Raw genomic sequence first — 9541 nt, 5'->3', positions numbered from 1 at the left:
AAAATATCTAGTGGAGATTTCTTGTGCAAGTATAAAAGTATTGCAAATGTAACTCAAGAGCTTGAGTAGGATTATGGGACTGCCACCACCTGAAACCTGTGATGAGACAAAATAAAGACCACAATAGAGCTCAATGCTCAACTATTTCTAAACACTGCTTGGAATCCATGTGTCATTGGTCAAAATAAATCCTGAAGGATTGCCCTTTTTTTCTTAACACATGAAAAAAAGCTTTTTGATCAAAACTGATCAAAAAAAGCTTGATCAAAAATGAAAGCAAAAACTTTCATTTAAAAGTCTTCTTGATAAATGAGGTTTTCAAGACTTCTGTATTTTGTAGAAAGCATTGAAAATTTTTAGAAAAATGAGATGTTTAGTTCACTTTCAAGTTTTCTCCCTTAATTTCCAAAATGAATTTTCAGTGAGATAAGACCTGCTAAGTCAGGTTTTCTATTTTACATAAAAACATGTACTTGAGCACATATAGATAGATCAGTATGTATTTTTTAAAGCTTATTTGCTCATTCTCTCCAAATCACGTTGTAACGTTGGGAAGAAGTATTGAGTGAAAGCCTCTGTCAGGACAAAAAGAGAAAAAGAGTTGGAAAGGATAAAAACATTCCAAAAAAAGTTCAAATACAGCTTTAGAAACAAAATGAAAAGCATTTTCAGGCCACTAGCTTAACTGGAAGAGGCGTCAGAACCCTAGAACAAAGCAAATGATATAAATGTCCCTGAAATTTAACCTGTGGGTGCCGATGAAGGTCAATGAAATTGCACAGGAAGGCAGTCAAGTGACAAGTCTCCATTTCTGGTTTCACTGCAAAGGCTGAGGATGGGATGGAGAAGGGATCCTGGTGGGGGGTGAGAAGGCAGAAGACTCTCTGGAAGTAGACCAGGTGCTCTGCCGAAAAGCTGACACAGCACAGCCAACCACATCAAGGCATCGTGCTCCAAATATCTCACACAAACCACTGATGTTCTTTCAGACAGAAACCACCAAATTCCAGGTTAATTCTGCATGAAGACAGCAGACATGGCTGGCGGGAGACACAGCTGGGAGCAGAAGACACCGAAGAGCCAGCACCGCAGGGGGAGGCTGGCACCAGGCTTCCACAGCACGGTGGTGCTGGCAGTACTGGGATTCATCTCAAAGTGCCCAGCACACGCTAGCTTCAGGTCAGAGAGGGGCTTCCCTCTACAGCAGCCACAGAGGGAACTCCTCTGAGCTTTGTGACAAGAGCGAGATTACACATTGAAGCAATGAATTAAAAAAAAAAAAACATAGCAGTGATGTAAATGTGATTGCTTTTTTGTATGCTCATAAAACTAACATCATTTATATTGAAAGAGAAACATATCTTTAAAAGGCTCCGACTAATTACTGTGCATCATAACCCACTTAGGATGCCTAGCTTGTAATTAACGCTGCTGCAAGAAGTTGAAGAACTTTGTTCTGTGTAACTAACCCTGATAAAGTTGTTCAATGAGATCACAATTATTTCACTTCCCAACAGACAGATGTCATACATCTCCACTACATCGTCAATTTATTCTCCTAAATCAGGGTTGCTGTTATTAAGCTTAAAATACAACTTCACATACGTGTATAAATTCGAAGAAACAGGGTTTATCTAGTTCAGGATAACCGCTTTCCACTTGGTTGAGCACTCCCAATGAACTACTTTCAAGAGTCAAATCTTCCAAACCTTGGATGCCCAAATAATTTTCAATGACAATAGCAGCAGACACAGGAGTAGAAGTTTGCATGTCGTTATCCCGCATGCACAGGAATTACATACTTAAGTCCTTGTCAAAGTCTGCATTATCTTGTCATTGCTAAGACACAACAAAATCCAATGCCACATTTAACAACTGAAACAGGCTCTGAATACTAGCTGGTAATTTAAGATGAACAAAGAGGCTCTTTCACAGTTGGGCAATAAAACTTGAGTACTGATTTGGGGCAAGTTAAACCTTAGCACCTATAGCCGTGCATGCTGACATGCAAGTATATCAATCACAGCACAAAGCACATTTGTAGGCTAGGTTTGTAAAGCACATATACAGCATCCACTCTACAAGTAAGATTTCTTTTATATCGCATGTATATGGTCCCATCAATCTCCACAGCATCCTGCAGAACAAGAAGCGTCACCAACCACTTCTTGCCAAAACACTGACTGGCTTGCCCCAGGTCACGCAGGAAGTCCATGGCAGTGCTGGGATCACAGAATCCCCATCTCAATGTTCCGGCCACGCTGCCATCTGTCCGCAGCCATACTTAAAACAACTAAATTACCGATGGCAACAAACGGCAGAATCTGACTTTCAGATGAGCCGATGGGTACAATGAGTCAATCCATAACTTTTGTCTCCTCCAGACACTTAGATGGATGGGCTGTATGCCCAGCATGTTATAATAACCCTGAAAAGCTTTTGGCTCAGACTGCAAACGCATTAGCATTAACTTAAATCTGCTGCTTTGTTTACTATCTGAGATATCTGCTTATGCTTTTTGGATAAGTGATATCAAGTAAAGATACCCAAATACTGAGCATACAGAACAGTTTGCAGCACGAGACTAGAGCTACCCACTAACAGACTGCAGAAAGCTTTACTTGGTATTTATTCTTCTAGGGCACTACGGTCAAGGAGTCACCTTTCTCATTTCTAGTCATAGATTTGTCGTGATGGACATTGAAAACCTTCACAAGAAGTCACTCAAACATCAGAAGCTGGGTCTACTCCCACCACTTCTGAAGTGGATTAATGTGACTCCAGTCTCGCAGCCATAGCCACGGGTTACGGTGAAGCCTCCCTTGACTCAAGCTGCTGGAGAGTGCGACAAAGATCCCAGATTGTCCTGCTCTTTCCAGTGCTTAAGCTCATTACAGAGTCTACACAGCCATATAGGTACAGGACTAAATCACTCCAAGAGAGAAAGCTATTCAATAGTAACAATAAGAGGCTTTTCTTTAGGGTTACAAATGTAGCAGGCCCTGGAGAGGTCTAATTACAGTCAGAACACCCAAGAAGCATTGGAAGCAATAATTTATTGGCCGTAGCACTGTAGCCTAGTGCACAGACAGAAGAGACAAGTCAAGGATTGTATACAAGACGCAGAATTACCCACAGCTTGCTAGGGTCCACGGACTGCTGCACACTAATGAGATAATCTGACAAAAAACAAAAGCAAGTTTTATAATAAAACCGTACTGTTTTTACTACAAGGGCAATAAGAGAAAAGCAGATGCAAGTATTTGTTTTCAGTGCTTAGAGACCAGTTCAGGAGCTGGCATCAAGACACCCTGCAGGAACCCACAGTCCCTGGTTAGACAGGCGGGCAGCTGGGGACCCGATCCAGCACCTGTCCAGGTCAGCGCAATGCTTGTCGCTGATCTTAGCGGGCTTCAGACTAAGCCCTGGGCTGCCCAGCACCGGGTTGCCTGCCAGACTCGAGCAGCAATCTCCCTCAGGTGCCAAGCCTCGTGTGGCTCTGCCTTTTGAAAAGGCACTTAGGAGGGAATACGAATGATACACCAGGCGAAAACAAAGTTGCAGAGGTTACAGATTAGCGAGACAGCTTGCTAAATGCTTTCTTGTTTTATCATATCACCCAACTCTCCTGCAAGAGCTGGGATAGAAGCGGAGGTTTCTAAGCCAGGAGGGCAGCACGGATTTACGAAGGCATTTTCAGCACCTAGCTCACGCTGCTCTGCTTGCGGTAACACCTCCACACAGTGCTGCCCGAGCCCATTTTGCAGCCCTGCGAAAATGAGAGAGGCAAGGAGCAACAGCATTTCGGAGACACGGTCCCACCAAAGGCTCCTTGCAGTTTAAGCATGCCCTCGGGGTGTCTTCTCCCTCTTCAACCCGGTACCACAAAGGGAAAAAAAGAAAAAAAAAGGAAAATGCATCAGCTAGCTAGTTATGCATAGCTGAGGCAAAACCAGGGAGGATGGATTGGCATCGCAGACGATCCCCCCCCTCACACACACACACACCCTTATGCAAAGCAGCGGACGAGCCGTGCGTATTTCCAGCAGCCGCCACCCCCAGGAGCCGCGCACCCCCCGACCCCCGTCACCCCTCACGGAGCCCTCACATCGGCGGGGCCGGCTCCACTCGGGCGATGGCAGGGAGAGAAAGCGGAGACAGCCTGAAACCAGCCTGAAATCGGCAACGGGCGGCGGGCATTCACGGGCTCCGGCGGCTCCTCCCGGGCAGCTCGGGGCTGGGGCTGCCGCAAGGAGGGGAGGAGGGGGGGGACCCGCTAGGGCCGCCCCGACCCGCCCTGGGCGGAGCAGCCCCAAAATGGCCGCGCCCCGAACGGCCGCGCCCCGAACGGCCGCGCCCCGCGGCCCCCTCCTCAGAGCCGAAGTCACCGGGAGGCTGCCAGGGCGGAGGGCGAAGCAGGCTGGGGGGGGAATGGTGGCTTCTGAGAGGAAAGGGGTGCTCCGGGTCAGCGGCACCGGGGTTTATTTCCCAAAGGGGGGCAGAAACCGCCGTTACTTACCGGCTTGTCATACACCTGCCCTTCAGAAAAGGGTAGTGTGAGCACAGCCTTCCTGCTCCCTCCCTGTGGTCACAGAACCCAACGCTGAGGGCTACCAGAGGTAGCTGAGGTAAAAACATCTGTACTAAGCACCCAACACCCTGCCGTAGTCCCAAAGGGGACACTGCTGTCCAGGCACACAGCTCTGGAAGCCCAAACCGTTATAGCCAGGTACAGCTTGATAGCTTTCGTGAGAAAATATTGGCCCGTGCATCAGAAAGTAGGCTTTGATGTGCTATTGAAATTGCACTAGGGAAAGGGTTAAAGAGAACAGGAAGTAGCAAGAAATGCCAAAATAGCAAGAAATTGCTCTGGGATGCTGTATACATTAGCTCTGGTTTCCGATATCTAGTCTGTGCTATCTGGAAGCAATTCTGAGAAAGCTTTAACAGTGCTAAGTGCTCCTCCCATTAAATCCATAAGCAGGGTAAAGCCTGGCCGAATCCATGCTTTTTTGTATAAATATAGATCTCTTCCTATACGTGCCCCCACGTTGTGCGGTGCCCACACCACTGCCGTGCCGTGCCTCACATCCCCACCCGAGACCAAAGGGACCGGCGGTACTTTGCGCGGCTCGGCGAGGCCGGGTGCTCCGAGTCCTGCGGCACAGAGCACGCACCGAGCGCCATTCCAAGGAAGCCAGGAATGAAGCAAACTAGGAAATTGCTGCATTGAAAGGCACGGCATGAAACATTCATTTGTTGTTGTCCCCCCCCCCCATTCCTCCTTCCTTCTTTTTTCCAGATAAATCTAAATTGTTTCATTCATAGCAAATGAAATCAATAATGCTTTTAGCTCTGAGTGCATAATGAGTCCAGCATAATGCTGCACCCCTTGCACATCCGACTCCTTCCGGAGTTCAACAGGAACAAATCCCAAGTGTAAAAGAAGCTGGAGCAGGCCCAGCACAGCCATATAAGTAAATACAGATACACTCGCGGGGACTCCGGGAAGGATGGGGAGCGCAGCAATGTTTTAATGGTTTCTAGTGGACTGCACTGGGTGCCGAAGCAGTCCGAGCCCTTCTGTCTGGCAGAAAGGAAGCAAGCCACTTCACTGGTCACAGTGGCTCCTCCATGCTCTGCTCAATGACACCTGAGCAACGTGGTCACCCTCTGCCTGCTCCCATGCCACTGGCAGAACCCATCGGGCCTCCGAGCTCAAGCAGGCATGGTGCTTCTGAGGCCAGTAATCTGCAACTCAGCCCCATAACAAGTTATTAAAAGATAAAATAGCAGGTTACTACCCAAAAGAGAGTTTTGAGAGGGATGTGAGTATCCACAGACTTCAGAATGTCTTTTCCATCATGGACTTGCAACCTCTCTTACATCTCAACAGCACGAATGAGAAGTGGCCAAAGGAACCTGCCAACAGCAAGGCGCAGTTTTCTCCTGCTGGATTCAAGGAAATTCCTTCAAGGATTTCCCCACAGAAGTGAGAGTTTTCTCCTGCCTGGTAACAAACTAGTGAAGTAAAGGGTTCCTCTCCACCACTAGCCCCTTCAGAAAGAAGCTACCGAAGGCCAGCGCTGAGAAGAGCCCCTCACGCACCACCTTCCAAACCACTAAATGAAGGACAATTTTCACCTTCCTGGCAGAACCAGCCACAGAGACCATAAAAAACACTTGCCAAATGCACATTAGCCTATGCCTACATAACAGCTGTGAATTACTGTAGATCAGAGCCTTGGTTATTTGAAAGGCAAGTTTATTGTTTTGTTGGGTTTTGTTTTCTTTTTTTTTAAGTTCCATTTTTGTGACAGTTATTTCACCGAGGCAACAGCAACAAGAGCTGCTGTTAAAGAGAGCAATCAGAAGTTTTAAATTAAAAGCAGATCCTTCTTGTTCCCAGAGGAGTCTCTACCTGTGGAAAGAGCAAGGTAAGATCTACCCACACATTTGGATCCTAGCCCACTGAAAAAAAATCACATTTCCTACTGCCACACCTGTCCATCACTAACTCCAAGCCAGACCCCACAGAGCAACTCCCATCACATAACGGGAAAAGCAGAGGAAAAGAATGGCTCTTCAGTCCTTGGCTTCCTCTTCCAGCCTCCTGCAGGGAGGAAGATGAAGGAACAAAACGTGGCCAAGTTAACAAGTGGAGGATGCGAGGCACTCATTTTTCTGGCTGAGGAGGTAACTTGGTAAGAATTGTTCTATACTCTATTTTTGTTCGCTGTTATTTGTCTTCCCTCTCCTCCCCCTCAAAGCCTTACTGGTAAAGGAATTTAACTTCATTTACAGTGGTGGCAAGAGGAAGTTCTCTGGTATTAGTTAATTTCCAGCATTATGTCCTTCTAATTGAATTTCTGTGCATCTCTGCTTAGCGTTTGGCATATAATTGAAGGAGGCGGTTCATATAGTTCAGCCACCAGCATGAGCCAACCTAATGATTTTCCAGAGCTCACGATAGCAACAAGCAGCTTTCAGACAAATCCTTGAGGTCCTGAAGGAGCTGGAAACACAGCAGGTAGCTTCCATCAGCACGCCCAGCCATGACCGCAGTGTAGTCATAACAAACAGAGCTCCCTGTGGACTGCACCCACTTTAAGATAGCCAGCAGAACTGAGATTTTGTCTTTTTCCAAGAAAAGCTACAATCCAACTGTGATCACAGCAATTCATCCTACAGATTCGGGAAGTCAGAGCTACAGTGCTCCCTCTGGAATAACAGGATTTTCCATCAAGTACAAAGTTGGGAAAAAAGAATACGAAACATTTCTTTGAGTCTGGTACAGCTTTTCCCCAAAATTTCACCTACCTCAGAGGACCGCTTACTGTCTTTTGAGATTCAACTCACTGATGAAGCCCTTGGAGTGTGCCCAGAGCTACTTGCTATTGTGGCTATACCTTAGCAAAAGAATTTATTAAATACTTTTTCCATTGTGCCTAATGGATGGTTAGGAGACAGTGTTTTGAGGAAAACACGCAGATTCTGAAGCCAAGGAGTAAGATGCTGGCAGGAGGTGGTGTGAGCAGGAGGAGGTTTTAATGAGTGTCTTCTATTTCCATTTGAAAGAGTTCTCAGTATTGAGGTACACCCACTCAGCCCACAGACTAATCTGTACTTTTAAACACAAGCTTCTTGTTAAACAACAAAAAACAACTCCTCGGCACATTATATATCTTAACGGAACTGTCCTTGATGTGTGATATGAAGGCAAATTTGTTTCCTGTCAGCCTAATGGACTTTCAAGCTGCAGTTTTTCCACTCCTCTTAATGACTTGTTGCAATGGAGATGAGTGCTCTGTGTACAGCAATGCCATCTTCTGGCACAGTTCTTGTGAGAAAGGGATCTTGCTGAATACCATTAAAAGAAAGCTCCTGCTCTGTGAAAATAGGAACTCAGGCTCCACAATAAATCTCGGATTTTCCCCTACATACTGTTGGGCTGTAATTGTTTGAGGAACTGAAACAAAGAATGAGAATGTGTGTGGGGCTCTGCAGGAACAAACTCACTCAAGTGGCTCTTCAAGGCACACCCAAGTACGCTGAAGAGAACGAACGTCACCGCTGACTCCCAAATGCTCCAAGGTGAAGCGGTGTGGCTGCAGCCACAGATGGGTACAAGGGCAATTGTGGGGCAGTGCAGGAACCTGGGAGGAAGAACAAGCAGTCAAACGGAACCAGCTTGGCATACCTCTGGGGAAATGCTTTCTGTATCGGCAAACATTTCACACATCTGATTTTACTTTTGTATTCCAAGCCAGGAGATTTGCATTAAGCAAAGACTGAACACGCGTGCTATTTATACTAAGGAAATAAATAAGGGCTACAAATTCACAGCTTCCGCATAGTTCTAACTCTGACTTTCTCCTGAACCGTCCTATTTGTAATTTGGAGGTACAGAAGACAAGCTTAAAATCAAAGTTCCCAACAAATCTATACTTATGCTTTTTTTCCAGAATCTACAAGGTTCATGTTCCGGTATCTATTGGAGTGCAGATTTCAAAGGATGAACAAGAAAGCCAGATCTACTCCAGAATAACAGCTGAAGGGAAATAACACCTGTATGTTTAGTTACTCTGCCATTTAATACAAGAAAAAAAAACACCCTGAAAATCAGATGTGCTGCAAAGATCTTGCTCAGTAAGATCTTGTTCTTTAAGAAAGCATTACTTCCACATAGTTATGTTTTCATGTATGTTTTATAAAATAAGTGTTTAAAATATGCTAAGAAATGTTTTGGGTTGGCAATTTGTAAGACTTTTGGACACAGCTGAAAGTGTTTTGCTATCATCTCCAGTTTCCTTGGTGTCTTTTATCATCTTCCCTCTCCTTTGTCCCCACTCCCAAACAGCTTTGTTCTCCCCTGCCCTCTCTGTTCTCTTTCTTTTAATTCAAATAGAAGGGGTCTTCCCCAACTTCCCTGTCCCAAAGTTATCTTCTCATGGTTCTTGCTAGTGCTCCAAGTTAAATGCACTTTTTTTTTTTTACAGTTGGCTCCTAAGTAGCACAGCTTTCATTAATGTTTTCAAGTAACCTCTTAACACACGATTGTGCAGAAAAGCTGGAAAAAAATATTTATTTTAGAAGTAAGTTTACCAGTGACTTTATTTTACAAAGGAATTTTGTAAGTTTTGGACAAGTATAAGACTTGTGACAAATACCAGGAAAACTGTTCAGCATGCACTCCAAGTCCTAGATTTCTATCTCATGTCAGTGACCAGACTAACAGCCAGTCCCACCAAAAGCATCATTTTGGAAATCAGTGAAAACCAGACGCTTTCTACATTGTGAAGTCTCAGCTCTCCATGGCAGTGCCAAAAAAGGAAAGAAAAATTTTGAATGTTTCCGTAGGCATGACTATCCTAGGTTCCAAATAGTCACCTACCTGACCCTGACACCAGCTTGGCAAAAGGTCTGACTTTGCAAACAGGAGTTTCTGCAGAATGTAAGCATGCTGATTTCCTCTAAATCCCAAGTCTCACAGTTTGGGTTTCCTACGATGGTGCTCACAAAATTCAAGTTTGTTTTAAGA

General features: G+C 45.3%; 1 long non-coding RNA gene across 1 annotated transcript; it reads left to right on the top strand.

Moving 5' to 3' along the window:
- Positions 1-5962: 5962 nt before the first annotated feature.
- On the top strand, positions 5963-8919 carry LOC136790839 (uncharacterized). The gene is made up of 3 exons (XR_010831592.1): positions 5963-6437; positions 6610-6704; positions 8466-8919. It is a non-coding gene; the product is annotated as an uncharacterized lncRNA (long non-coding RNA).
- Positions 8920-9541: the final 622 nt, after the last annotated feature.

Source organism: Anser cygnoides, chromosome 4 (genome assembly GCF_040182565.1).
Source record: "Anser cygnoides isolate HZ-2024a breed goose chromosome 4, Taihu_goose_T2T_genome, whole genome shotgun sequence".
NCBI lineage: Eukaryota > Metazoa > Chordata > Aves > Anseriformes > Anatidae > Anser > Anser cygnoides.
The sequence above is the reverse complement of the archived record's forward strand: the minus strand, read 5'-3'. Positions and strand labels throughout refer to the sequence as shown.